Raw genomic sequence first — 23,978 nt, 5'->3', positions numbered from 1 at the left:
AGACACTCGGTGTACGAGAGACACTCGGTTTGTGAGAGACAGTCGGTGTGTGTGAGAGACACTCGGTGTGTGTGAGGGACACTCGGTGTGTGTGAGTGACACTCGGTGTGTGTGAGACACTCGGTGTGTGTGAGAGACACTCGGAGTGTGAGAGACACTCGGTGTGTGTGAGAGACACTCGGTGAGTGTGAGAGACACTCGGTGTGTGTGAGAGACACTCGGTGTGTGAGAGACACTCGGTGTGTGTGAGAGACACTCGGTGTGTGTGAGAGACACTCGGTGTGTGAGAGACACTCGGTGTGTGTGAGAGACACTCTGTGTGTGAGAGACACTCGGTGTGTCTGAGAGACACTCGGTGTTTGTGAGACACTCGGTGTGTGAGAGACACTCGGTGTGTCAGAGACACTCGGTGAGTGTGAGAGACACTCGGTGTGTGTGAGAGACACTCGGTGTGTGAGAGACACTCGGTGTGTGAGAGACACTCGGTGTTTGTGAGACACTCGGTGTGTGTGAGAGACACTCGGTGTACGAGAGACACTCGGTGTGTGAGAGACAGTCGGTGTGTGTGAGAGACACTCGGTGTGTGTGAGGGACACTCGGTGTGTGTGAGTGACACTCGTTGTGTGTGAGACACTAGGTGTGTGTGAGAGACACTCGGAGTGTGAGAGACACTCGGTGTGTGTGAGAGACACTCGGTGTGTGTGACAGACACTCGGTGTGTGTGAGAGACACTCGGTGTGTGAGAGACACTCGGTGTGTGTGAGAGACACTCGGTGTGTGTGAGAGACACTCGGTGTGTGAGAGACACTCGGTGTGTGTGAGAGACACTCGGTGTGTGAGAGACACTTGGTGTGTGTGAGAGACACTCGGTGTTTGTGAGACACTCGGTGTGTGAGAGACACTCGGTGTGTGAGAGACACTCGGTGTGTGAGGGACACTCGGTGTGTGGGATACACTCGGTGTGTGAGAGACACTCGGTGTGTGTGAGAGACACTCGGTGTGTGAGAGAGACACTCGGTGAGAGAGACACTCGGTGTGTGTGAGACACTCGGTGTGTGTGAGAGAGACACTCGGTGTGTGTGAGAGAGACACTCGGTGAGTGAGTGACACTCGGTGTGTGTGAGTGACACTCGGTGTGTGTGAGAGAGACACTCGGTGTGTGAGAGACACTCGGTGTGTGTGAGAGACACTCGGTGTGTGAGTGACACTCGGTGTGTGTGAGAGACACTCGGTGTGTGTGAGAGACACTCAGTGTGTGTGAGAGACACTCGGTGTGTGAGAGACACTCGGTGTGTGAGAGACACTCGGTGTGTGAGGGACACTCGGTGTGTGGGATACACTCGGTGTGTGAGGGACACTCGGTGTGTGAGAGACACTCGGTGTGTGAGAGACACTCGGTGTGTGAGAGACACTCGGTGTTTGTGAGACACTCGGTGTGTGAGAGACACTCGGTGTGTGAGAGACACTCGGTGTGTGAGGGACACTCGGTGTGTGGGATACACTCGGTGTGTGAGAGACACTCGGTGTGTGTGAGAGACACTCTGTGTGTGAGAGAGACACTCGGTGTGTGTGAGAGAGACACTCGGTGAGTGAGTGACACTCGGTGTGTGTGAGTGACACTCGGTGTGTGTGAGAGAGACACTCGGTGTGTGAGAGACACTCGGTGTGTGTGAGAGACACTCGGTGTGTGAGTGACACTCGGTGTGTGTGAGAGACACTCGGTGTGTGTGAGAGACACTCGGTGTGTGTGAGAGACACTCGGTGTGTGAGAGACACTCGGTGTGTGAGAGACACTCGGTGTGTGAGGGACACTCGGTGTGTGGGATACACTCGGTTTGTGAGGGACACTCGGTGTGTGAGAGACACTCGGTGTGTGAGAGTCATTCGGTGCGTGAGGGACACTCGGTGTGTGAGAGAGACACTCGGTGTGTGTGAGAGACACTCGGTGTGCGTGAGAGACACTCGGTATGTGTGAGAGACACTCGGTGTGTGTCAGAGACACTCGGTGTGTGTGAGAGACACTCGGTGTGTGTGAGAGACACTCGGTGTGTGAGAGACACTCGTTGTGTGAGAGACACTCGGTGTGTGAGGGACACTCGGTGTGTGGGATACACTCGGTGTGTGAGGGACACTCGGTGTGTGAGAGACACTCGGTGCGTGAGAGACACTCGGTGCGTGAGGGACACTCGGTGTGTGTGAGAGACACTCGGTGTGTGTGAGAGACACTCGGTGCGTGAGGGACACTCGGCGTGTGAGAGACACTCGGTGTGTGTGAGACACTCGGTGTGTGAGGGACACTCGGTGTGTGTGAGACACTCGGTGTGTGTGAGTCAATCGGTGTGTGAGAGACACTCGGTGCGTGAGGGACACTCGGTGCGTGAGTGACACTCGGTGTGTGTGAGAGACACTCGGAGTGTGTGAGAGACACTCGGTGTGTGTGAGAGACACTCGGTGTGTGTGAGAGACACTCGGTGTGTGTGAGAGACACTCGGTGTGTGTGAGACACTAGGTGTGTGAGAGACACGCGGTGTGTGTGAGAGACACACGGTGTGTGAGAGACACTCGGTATGTGAGAGAGACTCAGTGTGTGTGAGACACTCGGTGTGTGTGAGAGACACTCGGTGTGTGTGAGAGATACTCGGTGTGTGAGAGACACTGGGTGTGTGTGAGAGACACTCGGTGTGTGAGAGACACTCGGTGTGTGTGAGAGACACTCGGTGTGTGAGAGACACTCGGTGTGTGAGAGACACTCGGTGTGTGAGAGACACTCGGTGTGTGTGAGAGAAACTCGGTGTGTGAGAGACACTCGGTGTGAGAGAGACACTCGGTGTGTGAGAGACACTCGGTGTGTGAGAGACACTCGGTGTGTGAGAGACACTCGGTGTGTGTGAGAGACACTCGGTGTGTGAGAGACACTCGGTGTGAGAGAGACACTCGGTGTGTGAGAGACACTCGGTGTGTGTGAGAGAAACTCGGTGTGAGAGATACACTCGGTGTGTGAGCGACACTCGGTGTGTGTGAGAGGCACTCGGTGTGAGAGAGACACTCGGTGTGAGAGATACACTCGGTGTGTGAGGGACACTCGGTGTGTGGGAGACACTCGTTGTGTGAGAGACACTCGGTGTGTGAGAGACACTCGGTGTGTGAGAGACACTCGGTGTGTGTGAGAGACACTCGATGTGTTAGAGACACTCGGTGTGTGTGAGACACTCGGTGTGTGAGAGACACTCGCTGCGTGAGGGACACTCGGTGCGTGAGTGACACTCGGTGTGTGTGAGAGACACTCGGTGTGTGTGAGAGACACTCGGTGTGTGTGAGAGACACTCGGTGTGTGTGAGAGACTCTCGGTGTGTGTGAGAGACACTCGGTGTGTGAGAGACACTCGGTGTGTGAGAGACACGCGGTGTGTGTGAGAGACACACGGTGTGTGAGAGACACTCGGTATGTGAGAGAGACTCAGTGTGTGTGAGACACTCGGTGTGTGTGAGAGACACTCGGTGTGTGTGAGAGACACTCGGTGTGTGAGAGACACTGGGTGTGTGTGAGAGACACTCGGTGTGTGAGAGATACTCGGTGTGTGTGAGAGACACTCGGTGTGTGAGAGGCACTCGGTGTGTGAGAGACACTCGGTGTGTGAGAGACACTCGGTGTGTGAGAGACACTCGGTGTGTGTGAGAGACACTCGATGTGTGAGAGACACTCGGTGTGTGTCAGAGACACTCGTTGTGTGTGAGAGACACTCGATGTGTGAGAGACACTCCGTGTGTGAGAGACACTCGGTGTGTGAGATACAATCGGTGTGTGTGAGAGACACTCGGTGTGTGTGAGAGACACTCGGTGTGTGTGAGACACTCGGTGTGTGTGAGAGACACTCGGTGTGTGAGAGACACTCGGTGTGTGTGAGAGCCACTCGATGTGTGTGAGAGACACTCGGTGTGTGAGAGACACTCGGTTTGTGTGAGAGACACTCGGTGTGTGTGAGAGACAATCGGTGTGTGTGAGAGACACTCGGTGTGTGTGAGAGACACTCGGTGTGTGAGAGACACTCGGTGTGTGAGATACAATCGGTGTGTGTAAGAGACACTCGGTGTGTGTGAGACACTCGGTGTGTGTGAGAGACACTCGGTGTGTGAGAGACACTCGGTGTACGAGAGACACTCGGTTTGTGAGAGACAGTCGGTGTGTGTGAGAGACACTCGGTGTGTGTGAGGGACACTCGGTGTGTGTGAGTGACACTCGGTGTGTGTGAGACACTCGGTGTGTGTGAGAGACACTCGGAGTGTGAGAGACACTCGGTGTGTGTGAGAGACACTCGGTGAGTGTGAGAGACACTCGGTGTGTGTGAGAGACACTCGGTGTGTGAGAGACACTCGGTGTGTGTGAGAGACACTCGGTGCGTGTGAGAGACACTCGGTGTGTGAGAGACACTCGGTGTGTGTGAGAGACACTCGGTGTTTGTGAGACACTCGGTGTGTGAGAGACACTCGGTGTGTGAGAGACACTCGGTGAGTGTGAGAGACACTCGGTGTGTGTGAGAGACACTCGGTGTGTGAGAGACACTCGGTGTGTGAGAGACACTCGGTGTTTGTGAGACACTCGGTGTGTGAGAGACACTCGGTGTGTGAGGGACACTCGGTGTGTGGGATACACTCGGTGTGTGAGAGACACTCGGTGTGTGAGAGAGACACTCGGTGTGTGAGAGACACTCGGTGTGTGTGAGACACTCGGTGTGTGTGAGAGAGACACTCGGTGTGTGTGAGAGAGACACTCGGTGAGTGAGTGACAATCGGTGTGTGTGAGTGACACTCGGTGTGTGTGAGAGAGACAATCGGTGTGTGAGAGACACTCGGTGTGTGTGAGAGACACTCGGTGTGTGAGTGACACTCGGTGTGTGAGAGACACTGGGTGTGTGTGAGAGACACTCGGTGTGTGAGAGACACTCGGTGTGTGTGAGAGACACTCGGTGTGTGAGAGACACTCGGTGTGTGAGAGACACTCGGTGTGTGAGAGACACTCGGTGTGTGAGAGACACTCGGTGTGTGTGAGAGACACTCGATGTGTGAGAGACACTCGGTGTGTGTCAGAGACACTCGTTGTGTGTGAGAGACACTCGATGTGTGAGAGACACTCCGTGTGTGAGAGACACTCGGTGTGTGAGATACAATCGGTGTGTGTGAGAGACACTCGGTGTGTGTGAGAGACACTCGGTGTGTGTGAGACACTCGGTGTGTGTGAGAGACACTCGGTGTGTGAGAGACACTCGGTGTGTGTGAGAGACACTCGATGTGTGTGAGAGACACTCGGTGTGTGAGAGACACTCGGTTTGTGTGAGAGACACTCGGTGTGTGTGAGAGACAATCGGTGTGTGTGAGAGACACTCGGTGTGTGTGAGAGACACTCGGTGTGTGAGAGACACTCGGTGTGTGAGATACAATCGGTGTGTGTAAGAGACACTCGGTGTGTGTGAGACACTCGGTGTGTGTGAGAGACACTCGGTGTGTGAGAGACACTCGGTGTACGAGAGACACTCGGTTTGTGAGAGACAGTCGGTGTGTGTGAGAGACACTCGGTGTGTGTGATGGACACTCGGTGTGTGTTGAGTGACACTCGGTGTGTGTGAGACACTCGGTGTGTGTGAGAGACACTCGGAGTGTGAGAGACACTCGGTGTGTGTGAGAGACTCTCGGTGTGTGTGAGAGACACCGGTGTGTGTGAGAGACACTCGGTGTGTGTGAGAGACACTCGGTGTGTGAGAGACACTCGGTGTGTGTGAGAGACACTCGGTGTGTGTGAGAGACACTCGGTGTGTGAGAGACACTCGGTGTGTGTGAGAGAAACTCGGTGTGTGAGAGACACTCGGTGTGTGTGAGAGACACTCGGTGTTTGTGAGACACTCGGTGTGTGAGAGACACTCGGTGTGTGAGAGACACTCGGTGAGTGTGAGAGACACTCGGTGTTTGTGAGACACTCGGTGTGTGAGAGACACTCGGTGTGTGAGGGACACTCGGTGTGTGGGATACACTCGGTGTGTGAGAGACACTCGGTGTGTTTGAGTGACACTCGGTGTGTGAGAGAGACACTCGGTGTGTGAGAGACACTCGGTGTGTGTGAGACACTCGGTGTGTGTGAGAGAGACGCTCGGTGTGTGTGAGAGAGACACTCGGTGAGTGAGTGACAATCGGTGTGTGTGAGTGACACTCGGTGTGTGTGAGAGAGACACTCGGTGTGTGAGAGACACTCGGTGTGTGTGAGAGACACTCGGTGTGTGAGTGACACTCGGTGTGTGAGAGACACTCGGTGTGTGTGAGAGACACTCGTGTGTGTGAGAGACACTCGGTGTGTGAGAGACACTCGGTGTGTGAGAGACACTCGGTGTGTGAGGGACACTCGGTGTGTGGGATACACTCGGTGTGTGAGGGACACTCGGTGTGTGAGAGACACTCGGTGTGTGAGAGACACTCGGTTTGTGAGGGACACTCGGTGTGTGTGAGAGACACTCGGTGTGTGTGAGAGACACTCGGTGTGCGTGAGAGACACTCGGTGTGTGTGAGAGACACTCGGTGTGTGTGAGAGACACTCGGTGTGTGTGAGAGACACTCGGTGTGTGAGAGACACTCGGTGTGTGAGAGACACTCGGTGTGTTTGAGAGACACTCGGTGTGTGTGAGAGACACTCGGTGTGTGAGAGACACTCGTTGTGTGAGAGACACTCGGTGTGTGAGGGACACTCGGTGTGTGGGATACACTCGGTGTGTGAGGGACACTCGGTGTGTGAGAGACACTCGGTGCGTGAGAGACACTCGGTGCGTGAGGGACACTCGGTGTGTGTGAGAGACACTCGGTGTGTGTGAGAGACACTCGGTGCGTGAGGGACACTCGGCGCGTGAGAGACACTCGGTGTGTGTGAGACACTCGGTGTGTGAGGGACACTCGGTGTGTGTGAGACACTCGGTGTGTGTGAGTCACTCGGTGCGTGAGAGACACTCGGTGCGTGAGGACACTCGGTGCGTGAGTGACACTCGGTGTGTCTGAGAGACACTCGGTGTGTGTGAGAGACACTCGTTGTGTGTGAGAGACACTCGGTGTGTGTGAGAGACACTCGGTGTGTGTGAGAGACACGCGGTGTGTGAGAGACACTAGGTGTGTGAGAGACACGCGGTGTGTGTGAGAGACACACGGTGTGTGAGAGACACTCGGTATGTGAGAGAGACTCGGTGTGTCAGAGACACTCGGTGAGTGTGAGAGACACTCGGTGTGTGTGAGAGACACTCGGTGTGTGAGAGACACTCGGTGTGTGAGAGACACTCGGTGTTTGTGAGACACTCGGTGTGTGTGAGAGACACTCGGTGTACGAGAGACACTCGGTGTGTGAGAGACAGTCGGTGTGTGTGAGAGACACTCGGTGTGTGTGAGGGACACTCGGTGTGTGTGAGTGACACTCGTTGTGTGTGAGACACTCGGTGTGTGTGAGAGACACTCGGAGTGTGAGAGACACTCGGTGTGTGTGAGAGACACTCGGTGTGCGTGACAGACACTCGGTGTGTGTGAGAGACACTCGGTGTGTGAGAGACACTCGGTGTGTGTGAGAGACACTCGGTGTGTGTGAGAGACACTCGGTGTGTGAGAGACACTCGGTGTGTGTGAGAGACACTCGGTGTGTGAGAGACACTTGGTGTGTGTGAGAGACACTCGGTGTTTGTGAGACACTCGGTGTGTGAGAGACACTCGGTGTGTGAGAGACACTCGGTGTGTGAGGGACACTCGGTGTGTGGGATACACTCGGTGTGTGAGAGACACTCGGTGTGTGTGAGAGACACTCGGTGTGTGAGAGAGACGCTCGGTGAGAGAGACACTCGGTGTGTGTGAGACACTCGGTGTGTGTGAGAGAGACACTCGGTGTGTGTGAGAGAGACACTCGGTGAGTGAGTGACACTCGGTGTGTGTGAGTGACACTCGGTGTGTGTGAGAGAGACACTCGGTGTGTGAGAGACACTCGGTGTGTGTGAGAGACACTCGGTGTGTGAGTGACACTCGGTGTGTGTGAGAGACACTCGGTGTGTGTGAGAGACACTCAGTGTGTGTGAGAGACACTCGGTGTGTGAGAGACACTCGGTGTGTGAGAGACACTCGGTGTGTGAGGGACACTCGGTGTGTGGGATACACTCGGTGTGTGAGGGACACTCGGTGTGTGAGAGACACTCGGTGTGTGAGAGACACTCGGTGTGTGAGAGACACTCGGTGTTTGTGAGACACTCGGTGTGTGAGAGACACTCGGTGTGTGAGAGACACTCGGTGTGTGAGGGACACTCGGTGTGTGGGATACACTCGGTGTGTGAGAGACACTCGGTGTGTGTGAGAGACACTCTGTGTGTGAGAGAGACACTCGGTGTGTGTGAGAGAGACACTCGGTGAGTGAGTGACACTCGGTGTGTGTGAGTGACACTCGGTGTGTGTGAGAGAGACACTCGGTGTGTGAGAGACACTCGGTGTGTGTGAGAGACACTCGGTGTGTGAGTGACACTCGGTGTGTGTGAGAGACACTCGGTGTGTGTGAGAGACACTCGGTGTGTGTGAGAGACACTCGGTGTGTGAGAGACACTCGGTGTGTGAGAGACACTCGGTGTGTGAGGGACACTCGGTGTGTGGGATACACTCGGTTTGTGAGGGACACTCGGTGTGTGAGAGACACTCGGTGTGTGAGAGTCATTCGGTGCGTGAGGGACACTCGGTGTGTGAGAGAGACACTCGGTGTGTGTGAGAGACACTCGGTGTGCGTGAGAGACACTCGGTATGTGTGAGAGACACTCGGTGTGTGTGAGAGACACTCGGTGTGTGTGAGAGACACTCGGTGTGTGAGAGACACTCGGTGTGTGAGAGACACTCGGTGTGTGTGAGAGACACTCGGTGTGTGTGAGAGACACTCGGTGTGTGAGAGACACTCGTTGTGTGAGAGACACTCGGTGTGTGAGGGACACTCGGTGTGTGGGATACACTCGGTGTGTGAGGGACACTCGGTGTGTGAGAGACACTCGGTGCGTGAGAGACACTCGGTGCGTGAGGGACACTCGGTGTGTGTGAGAGACACTCGGTGTGTGTGAGAGACACTCGGTGCGTGAGGGACACTCGGCGTGTGAGAGACACTCGGTGTGTGTGAGACACTCGGTGTGTGAGGGACACTCGGTGTGTGTGAGACACTCGGTGTGTGTGAGTCACTCGGTGTGTGAGAGACACTCGGTGCGTGAGGGACACTCGGTGCGTGAGTGACACTCGGTGTGTGTGAGAGACACTCGGAGTGTGTGAGAGACACTCGGTGTGTGTGAGAGACACTCGGTGTGTGTGAGAGACACTCGGTGTGTGTGAGAGACACTCGGTGTGTGTGAGACACTAGGTGTGTGAGAGACACGCGGTGTGTGTGAGAGACACACGGTGTGTGAGAGACACTCGGTATGTGAGAGAGACTCAGTGTGTGTGAGACACTCGGTGTGTGTGAGAGACACTCGGTGTGTGTGAGAGATACTCGGTGTGTGAGAGACACTGGGTGTGTGTGAGAGACACTCGGTGTGTGAGAGACACTCGGTGTGTGTGAGAGACACTCGGTGTGTGAGAGACACTCGGTGTGTGAGAGACACTCGGTGTGTGAGAGACACTCGGTGTGTGTGAGAGAAACTCGGTGTGTGAGAGACACTCGGTGTGAGAGAGACACTCGGTGTGTGAGAGACACTCGGTGTGTGAGAGACACTCGGTGTGTGAGAGACACTCGGTGTGTGTGAGAGACACTCGGTGTGTGAGAGACACTCGGTGTGAGAGAGACACTCGGTGTGTGAGAGACACTCGGTGTGTGTGAGAGAAACTCGGTGTGAGAGATACACTCGGTGTGTGAGCGACACTCGGTGTGTGTGAGAGGCACTCGGTGTGAGAGAGACACTCGGTGTGAGAGATACACTCGGTGTGTGAGGGACACTCGGTGTGTGGGAGACACTCGTTGTGTGAGAGACACTCGGTGTGTGAGAGACACTCGGTGTGTGAGAGACACTCGGTGTGTGTGAGAGACACTCGATGTGTTAGAGACACTCGGTGTGTGTGAGACACTCGGTGTGTGAGAGACACTCGCTGCGTGAGGGACACTCGGTGCGTGAGTGACACTCGGTGTGTGTGAGAGACACTCGGTGTGTGTGAGAGACACTCGGTGTGTGTGAGAGACACTCGGTGTGTGTGAGAGACTCTCGGTGTGTGTGAGAGACACTCGGTGTGTGAGAGACACTCGGTGTGTGAGAGACACGCGGTGTGTGTGAGAGACACACGGTGTGTGAGAGACACTCGGTATGTGAGAGAGACTCAGTGTGTGTGAGACACTCGGTGTGTGTGAGAGACACTCGGTGTGTGTGAGAGACACTCGGTGTGTGAGAGACACTGGGTGTGTGTGAGAGACACTCGGTGTGTGAGAGATACTCGGTGTGTGTGAGAGACACTCGGTGTGTGAGAGGCACTCGGTGTGTGAGAGACACTCGGTGTGTGAGAGACACTCGGTGTGTGAGAGACACTCGGTGTGTGTGAGAGACACTCGATGTGTGAGAGACACTCGGTGTGTGTCAGAGACACTCGTTGTGTGTGAGAGACACTCGATGTGTGAGAGACACTCCGTGTGTGAGAGACACTCGGTGTGTGAGATACAATCGGTGTGTGTGAGAGACACTCGGTGTGTGTGAGAGACACTCGGTGTGTGTGAGACACTCGGTGTGTGTGAGAGACACTCGGTGTGTGAGAGACACTCGGTGTGTGTGAGAGCCACTCGATGTGTGTGAGAGACACTCGGTGTGTGAGAGACACTCGGTTTGTGTGAGAGACACTCGGTGTGTGTGAGAGACAATCGGTGTGTGTGAGAGACACTCGGTGTGTGTGAGAGACACTCGGTGTGTGAGAGACACTCGGTGTGTGAGATACAATCGGTGTGTGTAAGAGACACTCGGTGTGTGTGAGACACTCGGTGTGTGTGAGAGACACTCGGTGTGTGAGAGACACTCGGTGTACGAGAGACACTCGGTTTGTGAGAGACAGTCGGTGTGTGTGAGAGACACTCGGTGTGTGTGAGGGACACTCGGTGTGTGTGAGTGACACTCGGTGTGTGTGAGACACTCGGTGTGTGTGAGAGACACTCGGAGTGTGAGAGACACTCGGTGTGTGTGAGAGACACTCGGTGAGTGTGAGAGACACTCGGTGTGTGTGAGAGACACTCGGTGTGTGAGAGACACTCGGTGTGTGTGAGAGACACTCGGTGCGTGTGAGAGACACTCGGTGTGTGAGAGACACTCGGTGTGTGTGAGAGACACTCGGTGTTTGTGAGACACTCGGTGTGTGAGAGACACTCGGTGTGTGAGAGACACTCGGTGAGTGTGAGAGACACTCGGTGTGTGTGAGAGACACTCGGTGTGTGAGAGACACTCGGTGTGTGAGAGACACTCGGTGTTTGTGAGACACTCGGTGTGTGAGAGACACTCGGTGTGTGAGGGACACTCGGTGTGTGGGATACACTCGGTGTGTGAGAGACACTCGGTGTGTGAGAGAGACACTCGGTGTGTGAGAGACACTCGGTGTGTGTGAGACACTCGGTGTGTGTGAGAGAGACACTCGGTGTGTGTGAGAGAGACACTCGGTGAGTGAGTGACAATCGGTGTGTGTGAGTGACACTCGGTGTGTGTGAGAGAGACAATCGGTGTGTGAGAGACACTCGGTGTGTGTGAGAGACACTCGGTGTGTGAGTGACACTCGGTGTGTGAGAGACACTGGGTGTGTGTGAGAGACACTCGGTGTGTGAGAGACACTCGGTGTGTGTGAGAGACACTCGGTGTGTGAGAGACACTCGGTGTGTGAGAGACACTCGGTGTGTGAGAGACACTCGGTGTGTGAGAGACACTCGGTGTGTGTGAGAGACACTCGATGTGTGAGAGACACTCGGTGTGTGTCAGAGACACTCGTTGTGTGTGAGAGACACTCGATGTGTGAGAGACACTCCGTGTGTGAGAGACACTCGGTGTGTGAGATACAATCGGTGTGTGTGAGAGACACTCGGTGTGTGTGAGAGACACTCGGTGTGTGTGAGACACTCGGTGTGTGTGAGAGACACTCGGTGTGTGAGAGACACTCGGTGTGTGTGAGAGACACTCGATGTGTGTGAGAGACACTCGGTGTGTGAGAGACACTCGGTTTGTGTGAGAGACACTCGGTGTGTGTGAGAGACAATCGGTGTGTGTGAGAGACACTCGGTGTGTGTGAGAGACACTCGGTGTGTGAGAGACACTCGGTGTGTGAGATACAATCGGTGTGTGTAAGAGACACTCGGTGTGTGTGAGACACTCGGTGTGTGTGAGAGACACTCGGTGTGTGAGAGACACTCGGTGTACGAGAGACACTCGGTTTGTGAGAGACAGTCGGTGTGTGTGAGAGACACTCGGTGTGTGTGATGGACACTCGGTGTGTGTGAGTGACACTCGGTGTGTGTGAGACACTCGGTGTGTGTGAGAGACACTCGGAGTGTGAGAGACACTCGGTGTGTGTGAGAGACTCTCGGTGAGTGTGAGAGACACTCGGTGTGTGTGAGAGACACTCGGTGTGTGTGAGAGACACTCGGTGTGTGAGAGACACTCGGTGTGTGTGAGAGACACTCGGTGTGTGTGAGAGACACTCGGTGTGTGAGAGACACTCGGTGTGTGTGAGAGAAACTCGGTGTGTGAGAGACACTCGGTGTGTGTGAGAGACACTCGGTGTTTGTGAGACACTCGGTGTGTGAGAGACACTCGGTGTGTGAGAGACACTCGGTGAGTGTGAGAGACACTCGGTGTTTGTGAGACACTCGGTGTGTGAGAGACACTCGGTGTGTGAGGGACACTCGGTGTGTGGGATACACTCGGTGTGTGAGAGACACTCGGTGTGTTTGAGTGACACTCGGTGTGTGAGAGAGACACTCGGTGTGTGAGAGACACTCGGTGTGTGTGAGACACTCGGTGTGTGTGAGAGAGACACTCGGTGTGTGTGAGAGAGACACTCGGTGAGTGAGTGACAATCGGTGTGTGTGAGTGACACTCGGTGTGTGTGAGAGAGACACTCGGTGTGTGAGAGACACTCGGTGTGTGTGAGAGACACTCGGTGTGTGAGTGACACTCGGTGTGTGAGAGACACTCGGTGTGTGTGAGAGACACTCGGTGTGTGTGAGAGACACTCGGTGTGTGAGAGACACTCGGTGTGTGAGAGACACTCGGTGTGTGAGGGACACTCGGTGTGTGGGATACACTCGGTGTGTGAGGGACACTCGGTGTGTGAGAGACACTCGGTGTGTGAGAGACACTCGGTGCGTGAGGGACACTCGGTGTGTGTGAGAGACACTCGGTGTGTGTGAGAGACACTCGGTGTGCGTGAGAGACACTCGGTGTGTGTGAGAGACACTCGGTGTGTGTGAGAGACACTCGGTGTGTGTGAGAGACACTCGGTGTGTGAGAGACACTCGGTGTGTGAGAGACACTCGGTGTGTTTGAGAGACACTCGGTGTGTGTGAGAGACACTCGGTGTGTGAGAGACACTCGTTGTGTGAGAGACACTCGGTGTGTGAGGGACACTCGGTGTGTGGGATACACTCGGTGTGTGAGGGACACTCGGTGTGTGAGAGACACTCGGTGCGTGAGAGACACTCGGTGCGTGAGGGACACTCGGTGTGTGTGAGAGACACTCGGTGTGTGTGAGAGACACTCGGTGCGTGAGGGACACTCGGCGCGTGAGAGACACTCGGTGTGTGTGAGACACTCGGTGTGTGAGGGACACTCGGTGTGTGTGAGACACTCGGTGTGTGTGAGTCACTCGGTGCGTGAGAGACACTCGGTGCGTGAGGGACACTCGGTGCGTGAGTGACACTCGGTGTGTCTGAGAGACACTCGGTGTGTGTGAGAGACACTCGTTGTGTGTGAGAGACACTCGGTGTGTGTGAGAGACACTCGGTGTGTGTGAGAGACACGCGGTGTGTGAGAGACACTAGGTGTGTGAGAGACACGCGGTGTGTGTGAGAGACACACGGTGTGTGAGAGACACTCGGTATGTGAGAGAGACTCAGTGTGTGTGAGACACTCGGTGTGTCTGAGAGACACTCGGTGTGTGTGAGAGACACTCGGTGTGTGAGAGACACTGGGTGTGTGTGAGAGACACTCGGTGTGTGAGAGACACTCGGTGTGTGTGAGAGACACTCGGTGTGTGAGAGACACTCGGTGTGTGAGAGACACTCGGTGTGTGAGAGACACTCGGTGTGTGTGAGAGACACTCAGTGTGTGAGAGACACTCGGTTTGAGAGAGACACTCGGTGTGTGAGAGACACTCGGTGTGTGAGAGACACTCGTTGTGTGAGAGACACTCGGTGTGTGTGAGAGACACTCGGTGTGTGAGAGACACTCGGTGTGAGAGAGACACTCGGTGTGTGAGAGACACTCGGTGTGTGTGAGAGACACTCAGTGTGAGAGATACACTCGGTGTGTGAGCGACACTCGGTGTGTGTGAGAGGCACTCGGTGTGAGAGAGACACTCGGTGTGAGAGATACACTCGATGTGTGAGGGACACTCGGTGTGTGAGAGACACTCGGTGTGTGAGTGACACTCGGTGTTTGTGAGAGACACTCGGTGTGTTTGAGAGACACTCGGTGTGTGTGAGAGACACTCGGTGTGTGAGAGACACTCGGTGTGTGAGAGAACTCGGTGTGTGAGGGACACTCGGTGTGTGGGATACACTCGGTGTGTGAGGGACACTCGGTGTGTGAGAGACACTCGGTGTGTGAGAGACACTCGGTGTGTGAGAGACAGTCGGTGTTTGTGAGACACTCGGTGTGTGAGAGACACTCGGTGTGTGAGAGACACTCGGTGTGTGAGGGACACTCGGTGTGTGGGATACACTCGGTGTGTGAGAGACACTCGGTGTGTGTGAGAGACACTCTGTGTGTGAGAGAGACACTCGGTGAGTGAGAGACACTCGGTGTGTGTGAGACACTCGGTGTGTGTGAGAGACACTCGATGTGTGAGAGTCACTCGGTGTGTGTGAGAGACACTCGGTGTGGTGAGAGACACTGGGTGTGTGAGAGACACTCGGGGTGTGTGAGAGACACTCGGTGTGTGAGAGACACTCGGTGTGTGAGAGACACTCGGTGTGTGTGAGAGACACTCGATGTGCGAGAGACACTCGGTGTGTGTGAGAGACACTCGGTGTGTGTGAGAGACACTCGGTGTGTGTGAGAGACACTCGGTGTGTGTGAGAGACACTCGATGTGTGAGAGACACTCGGTGTGTGAGAGACACTCGGTGTGTGTGAGAGACACTCGATGTGTGAGAGACACTCAGTGTGTATGAGACACACGGTGTGTGAGAGCCACTCGGTGTGTGAGAGACACTCGGCGTGTGTGAGGGACACTCGGTGTGTGAGAGACACTTGATGTCTGTGAGACACTCGGTGTGTGAGAGACACTCGGTGTGTGAGAGACACTCGGTGTGAGAGTGAAACTCGGTGTGTGAGAGACACTCGGTGTGTGTGAGAGACACTCGGTGTGTGAGAGACACTCGGTGTGTGTGAGAGACACTCGATGTGTGAGAGACACTCAGTGTGTATGAGACACACGGTGTGTGAGAGACACTCGGTGTGTGAGAGACACTTGGTGTGTGTGAGAGACACTCGATGTGAGTGAGAGACACTCGGTGTGTGAGTGACACTCGGTGTGTGTGAGAGACACTCGGTGTGTGAGAGAGACACTTGGTGTGTGTGAGAGACACTCGGTGTGTGTGAGGGAGACGCGGTTGGTGTGAGACACTCGTTGTGAGAGTGAAACTCGGTGTGTGTGAGAGACAATCGGTGTGTGTGAGAGAAACTCGGTGTGTGTGAGAGACACTCGGTGTGTGTGAGAGACACTCGGTCTGTGTGAGAGAAACTCGGTGTGTGTGAGAGACACTCGGTGTGTGTGAGACACTCGGTGTGTGTGAGAGACACTCGGTGTGTGTGAGAGACAATCGGTGTGTGAGAGACACTCGGTGTGTGAGAGACACTCGGTGTGTGTGAGAGACACTCGGTGTGTGAGAGACACTCGGTGTGTGAGAGAGACACTCGGTGTGAGTGAGAGACATTCGGTGTGTGTGAGAGACACTCGGTGTGTGAGAGACACTCGGTGTGTGAGAGACACTCGGTGTGTGTGAGACACACGGTGTGTGAGAGACACTCGGTGTGTGAGAGACACTCGGTGTGTGTGAGAGACACTCGGTGTGTGTGAGAGACACTCGGTGTGTGAGAGACACTCGCTGTGTGAGATACAATCGGTGTGTGTGAGAGACACTCGGTGTGTGTGAGAGACACTCGGTGTGTGTGAGACACTCGGTGTGTGTGAGAGACACTCGGTGTGTGAGAGACACTCGGTGTGTGTGAGAGACACTCGATGTGTGTGAGAAACACTCGGTGTGTGAGAGACACTCGGTTTGTGTGAGAGACACTCGGTGTGTGTGAGAGACACTCGGTGTGTGTGAGAGACACTCGGTGTGTGTGAGAGACACTCGGTGTGTGAGAGACACTCGGTGTGTGAGATACAATCGGTGTGTGTGAGAGACACTCGGTGTGTGTGAGAGACACTCGGTGTGTGTGAGACACTCGGTGTGTGTGAGAGACACTCGGTGTGTGAGAGACACTCGGTGTGTGTGAGAGACACTCGATGTGTGTGAGAGACACTCGGTGTGTGAGAGACACTCGGTTTGTGTGAGAGACACTCGGTGTGTGTGAGAGACAATCGGTGTGTGTGAGAGACACTCGGTGTGTGTGAGAGACACTCGGTGTGTGAGAGACACTCGGTGTGTGAGATACAATCGGTGTGTGTAAGAGACACTCGGTGTGTGTGAGACACTCGGTGTGTGTGAGAGACACTCGGTGTGTGAGAGACACTCGGTGTACGAGAGACACTCGGTTTGTGAGAGACAGTCGGTGTGTGTGAGAGACACTCGGTGTGTGTGATGGACACTCGGTGTGTGTGAGTGACACTCGGTGTGTGTGAGACACTCGGTGTGTGTGAGAGACACTCGGAGTGTGAGAGACACTCGGTGTGTGTGAGAGACTCTCGGTGAGTGTGAGAGACACTCGGTGTGTGTGAGAGACACTCGGTGTGTGTGAGAGACACTCGGTGTGTGAGAGACACTCGGTGTGTGTGAGAGACACTCGGTGTGTGTGAGAGACACTCGGTGTGTGAGAGACACTCGGTGTGTGTGAGAGAAACTCGGTGTGTGAGAGACACTCGGTGTGTGTGAGAGACACTCGGTGTTTGTGAGACACTCGGTGTGTGAGAGACACTCGGTGTGTGAGAGACACTCGGTGAGTGTGAGAGACACTCGGTGTGTGTGAGAGACACTCGGTGTGTGAGAGACACTCGGTGTGTGAGAGACACTCGGTGTTTGTGAGACACTCGGTGTGTGAGAGACACTCGGTGTGTGAGGGACACTCGGTGTGTGGGATACACTCGGTGTGTGAGAGACATCGGTGTGTTTGAGTGACACTCGGTGTGTGAGAGAGACACTCGGTGTGTGAGAGACACTCGGTGTGTGTGAGACACTCGGTGTGTGTGAGAGAGACACTCGGTGTGTGTGAGAGAGACACTCGGTGAGTGAGTGACAATCGGTGTGTGTGAGTGACACTCGGTGTGTGTGAGAGAGACACTCGGTGTGTGAGAGACACTCGGTGTGTGTGAGAGACACTCGGTGTGTGAGTGACACTCGGTGTGTGAGAGACACTCGGTGTGTGTGAGAGACACTCGGTGTGTGTGAGAGACACTCGGTGTGTGAGAGACACTCGGTGTGTGAGAGACACTCGGTGTGTGAGGGACACTCGGTGTGTGGGATACACTCGGTGTGTGAGGGACACTCGGTGTGTGAGAGACACTCGGTGTGTGAGAGACACTCGGTGCGTGAGGGACACTCGGTGTGTGTGAGAGACACTCGGTGTGTGTGAGAGACACTCGGTGTGCGTGAGAGACACTCGGTGTGTGTGAGAGACACTCGGTGTGTGTGAGAGACACTCGGTGTGTGTGAGAGACACTCGGTGTGTGAGAGACACTCGGTGTGTGAGAGACACTCGGTGTGTTTGAGAGACACTCGGTGTGTGTGAGAGACACTCGGTGTGTGAGAGACACTCGTTGTGTGAGAGACACTCGGTGTGTGAGGGACACTCGGTGTGTGGGATACACTCGGTGTGTGAGGGACACTCGGTGTGTGAGAGACACTCGGTGCGTGAGAGACACTCGGTGCGTGAGGGACACTCGGTGTGTGTGAGAGACACTCGGTGTGTGTGAGAGACACTCGGTGCGTGAGGGACACTCGGCGCGTGAGAGACACTCGGTGTGTGTGAGACACTCGGTGTGTGAGGGACACTCGGTGTGTGTGAGACACTCGGTGCGTGTGAGTCACTCGGTGCGTGAGAGACACTCGGTGCGTGAGGGACACTCGGTGCGTGAGTGACACTCGGTGTGTGTGAGAGACACTCGGTGTGTGTGAGAGACACTCGTTGTGTGTGAGAGACACTCGGTGTGTGTGAGAGACACTCGGTGTGTGTGAGAGACACGCGGTGTGTGAGAGACACTAGGTGTGTGAGAGACACGCGGTGTGTGTGAGAGACACACGGTGTGTGAGAGACACTCGGTATGTGAGAGAGACTCAGTGTGTGTGAGACACTCGGTGTGTCTGAGAGACACTCGGTGTGTGTGAGAGACACTCGGTGTGTGAGAGACACTGGGTGTGTGTGAGAGACACTCGGTGTGTGAGAGACACTCGGTGTGTGTGAGAGACACTCGGTGTGTGAGAGACACTCGGTGTGTGAGAGACACTCGGTGTGTGAGAGACACTCGGTGTGTGTGAGAGACACTCAGTGTGTGAGAGACACTCGGTTTGAGAGAGACACTCGGTGTGTGAGAGACACTCGGTGTGTGAGAGACACTCGTTGTGTGAGAGACACTCGGTGTGTGTGAGAGACACTCGGTGTGTGAGAGACACTCGGTGTGAGAGAGACACTCGGTGTGTGAGAGACACTCGGTGTGTGTGAGAGACACTCAGTGTGAGAGATACACTCGGTGTGTGAGCGACACTCGGTGTGTGTGAGAGGCACTCGGTGTGAGAGAGACACTCGGTGTGAGAGATACACTCGATGTGTGAGGGACACTCGGTGTGTGAGAGACACTCGGTGTGTGAGTGACACTCGGTGTTTGTGAGAGACACTCGGTGTGTGTGAGAGACACTCGGTGTGTGTGAGAGACACTCGGTGTGTGAGAGACACTCGGTGTGTGAGAGAACTCGGTGTGTGAGGGACACTCGGTGTGTGGGATACACTCGGTGTGTGAGGGACACTCGGTGTGTGAGAGACACTCGGTGTGTGAGAGACACTCGGTGTGTGAGAGACAGTCGGTGTTTGTGAGACACTCGGTGTGTGAGAGACACTCGGTGTGTGAGAGACACTCGGTGTGTGAGGGACACTCGGTGTGTGGGATACACTCGGTGTGTGAGAGACACTCGGTGTGTGTGAGAGACACTCTGTGTGTGAGAGAGACACTCGGTGAGTGAGAGACACTCGGTGTGTGTGAGACACTCGGTGTGTGTGAGAGACACTCGATGTGTGAGAGTCACTCGGTGTGTGTGAGAGACACTCGGTGTGGTGAGAGACACTGGGTGTGTGAGAGACACTCGGGGTGTGTGAGAGACACTCGGTGTGTGAGAGACACTCGGTGTGTGAGAGACACTCGGTGTGTGTGAGAGACACTCGATGTGCGAGAGACACTCGGTGTGTGTGAGAGACACTCGGTGTGTGTGAGAGACACTCGGTGTGTGTGAGAGACACTCGGTGTGTGTGAGAGACACTCGATGTGTGAGAGACACTCGGTGTGTGAGAGACACTCGGTGTGTGTGAGAGACACTCGATGTGTGAGAGACACTCAGTGTGTATGAGACACACGGTGTGTGAGAGCCACTCGGTGTGTGAGAGACACTCGGCGTGTGTGAGGGACACTCGGTGTGTGAGAGACACTTGATGTCTGTGAGACACTCGGTGTGTGAGAGACACTCGGTGTGTGAGAGACACTCGGTGTGAGAGTGAAACTCGGTGTGTGAGAGACACTCGGTGTGTGTGAGAGACACTCGGTGTGTGAGAGACACTCGGTGTGTGTGAGAGACACTCGATGTGTGAGAGACACTCAGTGTGTATGAGACACACGGTGTGTGAGAGACACTCGGTGTGTGAGAGACACTTGGTGTGTGTGAGAGACACTCGATGTGAGTGAGAGACACTCGGTGTGTGAGTGACACTCGGTGTGTGTGAGAGACACTCGGTGTGTGAGAGAGACACTTGGTGTGTGTGAGAGACACTCGGTGTGTGTGAGGGAGACGCGGTTGGTGTGAGACACTCGTTGTGAGAGTGAAACTCGGTGTGTGTGAGAGACAATCGGTGTGTGTGAGAGAAACTCGGTGTGTGTGAGAGACACTCGGTGTGTGTGAGAGACACTCGGTCTGTGTGAGAGAAACTCGGTGTGTGTGAGAGACACTCGGTGTGTGTGAGACACTCGGTGTGTGTGAGAGACACTCGGTGTGTGTGAGAGACAATCGGTGTGAGAGAGACACTCGGTGTGTGAGAGACACTCGGTGTGTGTGAGAGACACTCGGTGTGTGAGAGACACTCGGTGTGTGAGAGAGACACTCGGTGTGAGTGAGAGACATTCGGTGTGTGTGAGAGACACTCGGTGTGTGAGAGACACTCGGTGTGTGAGAGACACTCGGTGTGTGTGAGACACACGGTGTGTGAGAGACACTCGGTGTGTGAGAGACACTCGGTGTGTGTGAGAGACACTCGGTGTGTGTGAGAGACACTCGGTGTGTGAGAGACACTCGCTGTGTGAGATACAATCGGTGTGTGTGAGAGACACTCGGTGTGTGTGAGAGACACTCGGTGTGTGTGAGACACTCGGTGTGTGTGAGAGACACTCGGTGTGTGAGAGACACTCGGTGTGTGTGAGAGACACTCGATGTGTGTGAGAAACACTCGGTGTGTGAGAGACACTCGGTTTGTGTGAGAGACACTCGGTGTGTGTGAGAGACACTCGGTGTGTGTGAGAGACACTCGGTGTGTGTGAGAGACACTCGGTGTGTGAGAGACACTCGGTGTGTGAGATACAATCGGTGTGTGTGAGAGACACTCGGTGTACGAGAGACACTCGGTGTGTGAGAGACAGTCGGTGTGTGTGAGAGACACTCGGTGTGTGTGAGGGACACTCGGTGTGTGTGAGTGACACTCGGTGTGTGTGAGACACTCGGTGTGTGTGAGAGACACTCGGAGTGTGAGAGACACTCGGTGTGTGTGAGAGACACTCGGTGTGTGTGAGAGACACTCGGTGTGTGTGAGAGACACTCGGTGTGTGAGAGACACTCGGTGTGTGTGAGAGACACTCGGTGTGTGTGAGAGACACTCGGTGTGTGAGAGACACTCGGTGTGTGTGAGAGACACTCGGTGTGTGAGAGACACTCGGTGTGTGTGAGAGACACTCGGTGTTTGTGAGACACTCGGTGTGTGAGAGACACTCGGTGTGTGAGAGACACTCGGTGAGTGTGAGAGACACTCGGTGAGTGTGAGAGACACTCGGTGTGTGAGAGACACTCGGTGTGTGAGAGACACTCGGTGTTTGTGAGACACTCGGTGTGTGAGAGACACTCGGTGTGTGAGAGACACTCGGTGTGTGAGGGACACTCGGTGTGTGGGATACACTCGGTGTGTGAGAGACATTCGGTGTGTGTGAGAGACACTCGGTGTGTGAGAGAGACACTCGGTGAGTGAGAGACACTCGGTGTGTGTGAGACACTCGGTGTGTGTGAGAGAGACACTCGGTGTGTGTGAGAGAGACACTCGGTGAGTGAGTGACACTCGGTGTGTGTGAGTGACACTCGGTGTGTGTGAGAGAGACACTCGGTGTGTGAGAGACACTCGGTGTTTGTGAGAGACACTCGGTGTGTGAGTGACACTCGGTGTGTGTGAGAGACACTCGGTGTGTGTGAGAGACACTCGGTGTGTGTGAGAGACACTCGGTGTGTGAGAGACACTCGGTGTGTGAGAGACACTCGGTGTGTGAGGGACACTCGGTGTGTGGGATACACTCGGTGTGTGAGGGACACTCGGTGTGTGAGAGACACTCGGTGTGTGAGAGACACTCGGTGTTTGTGAGACACTCGGTGTGTGAGAGACACTCGATGTGTGAGAGACACTCGGTGTGTGAGGGACACTCAGTGTGTGGGATACACTCGGTGTGTGTGAGAGACACTCTGTGTGTGAGAGAGACACTCGGTGAGTGAGAGACACTCGGTGTGTGTGAGACACTCGGTGTGTGTGAGAGAGACACTCGGTGTGTGTGAGAGAGACACTCGGTGAGTGAGTGACACTCGGTGTGTGTGAGTGACACTCGGTGTGTGTGAGGGAGACACTCGGTGTGTGAGAGACACTCGGTGTGTGTGAGAGTCACTCGGTGTGTGAGTGACACTCGGTGTGTGTGAGAGACACTCGGTGTGTGTGAGAGACACTCGGTGTGTGTGAGAGACACTCGGTGAGTGAGAGACACTCGGTGTGTGAGAGACACTCGGTGTGTGAGGGACACTCGGTGTGTGGGATACACTCGGTTTGTGAGGGACACTCGGTGTGTGAGAGACACTCGGTGTGTGAGAGACACTCGGTGCGTGAGGGACACTCGGTGTGTGTGAGAGACACTCGGTGTGTGTGAGAGACACTCGGTGTGCGTGAGAGACACTCGGTGTGTGTGAGAGACACTCGGTGTGTGTGAGAGACACTCGGTGTGTGTGAGAGACACTCGGTGTGTGAGAGACACTCGGTGTGTGAGAGACACTCGGTGTGTGTGAGAGACACTCGGTGTGTGAGAGACACTCGTTGTGTGAGAGACACTCGGTGTGTGAGGGACACTCGGTGTGTGGGATACACTCGGTGTGTGAGGGACACTCGGTGTGTGAGAGACACTCGGTGCGTGAGAGACACTCGGTGCGTGAGGGACACTCGGTGTGTGTGAGAGACACTCGGTGTGTGTGAGAGACACTCGGTGCGTGAGGGACACTCGGCGTGTGAGAGACACTCGGTGTGTGTGAGACACTCGGTGTGTGAGGGACACTCGGTGTGTGTGAGACACTCGGTGTGTGTGAGTCACTCGGTGTGTGAGAGACACTCGGTGTGAGAGTGAAACTCGGTGTGTGTGAGAGACAATCGGTGTGTGTGAGAGAAACTCGGTGTGTGTGAGAGACACTCGGTGTGTGTGAGAGACACTCGGTCTGTGTGAGAGAAACTCGGTGTGTGTGAGAGACACTCGGTGTGTGTGAGACACTCGGTGTGTGTGAGAGACACTCGGTGTGTGTGAGAGACAATCGGTGTGTGAGAGACACTCGGTGTGTGAGAGACACTCGGTGTGTGTGAGAGACACTCGGTGTGTGAGAGACACTCGGTGTGTGAGAGAGACACTCGGTGTGAGTGAGAGACATTCGGTGTGTGTGAGAGACACTCGGTGTGTGAGAGACACTCGGTGTGTGAGAGACACTCGGTGTGTGTGAGACACACGGTGTGTGAGAGACACTCGGTGTGTGAGAGACACTCGGTGTGTGTGAGAGACACTCGGTGTGTGTGAGAGACACTCGCTGTGTGAGATACAATCGGTGTGTGTGAGAGACACTCGGTGTGTGTGAGAGACACTCGGTGTGTGTGAGACACTCGGTGTGTGTGAGAGACACTCGGTGTGTGAGAGACACTCGGTGTGTGTGAGAGACACTCGATGTGTGTGAGAAACACTCGGTGTGTGTGAGAGACACTCGGTTTGTGTGAGAGACACTCGGTGTGTGTGAGAGACACTCGGTGTGTGTGAGAGACACTCGGTGTGTGTGAGAGACACTCGCTGTGTGAGATACAATCGGTGT

Source organism: Cetorhinus maximus, chromosome 34 (genome assembly GCF_964194155.1).
Source record: "Cetorhinus maximus chromosome 34, sCetMax3.hap1.1, whole genome shotgun sequence".
In the NCBI taxonomy this organism is placed as follows: Eukaryota; Metazoa; Chordata; class Chondrichthyes; order Lamniformes; family Cetorhinidae; genus Cetorhinus; species Cetorhinus maximus.
Note: the sequence above shows the minus strand (reverse complement) of the source record.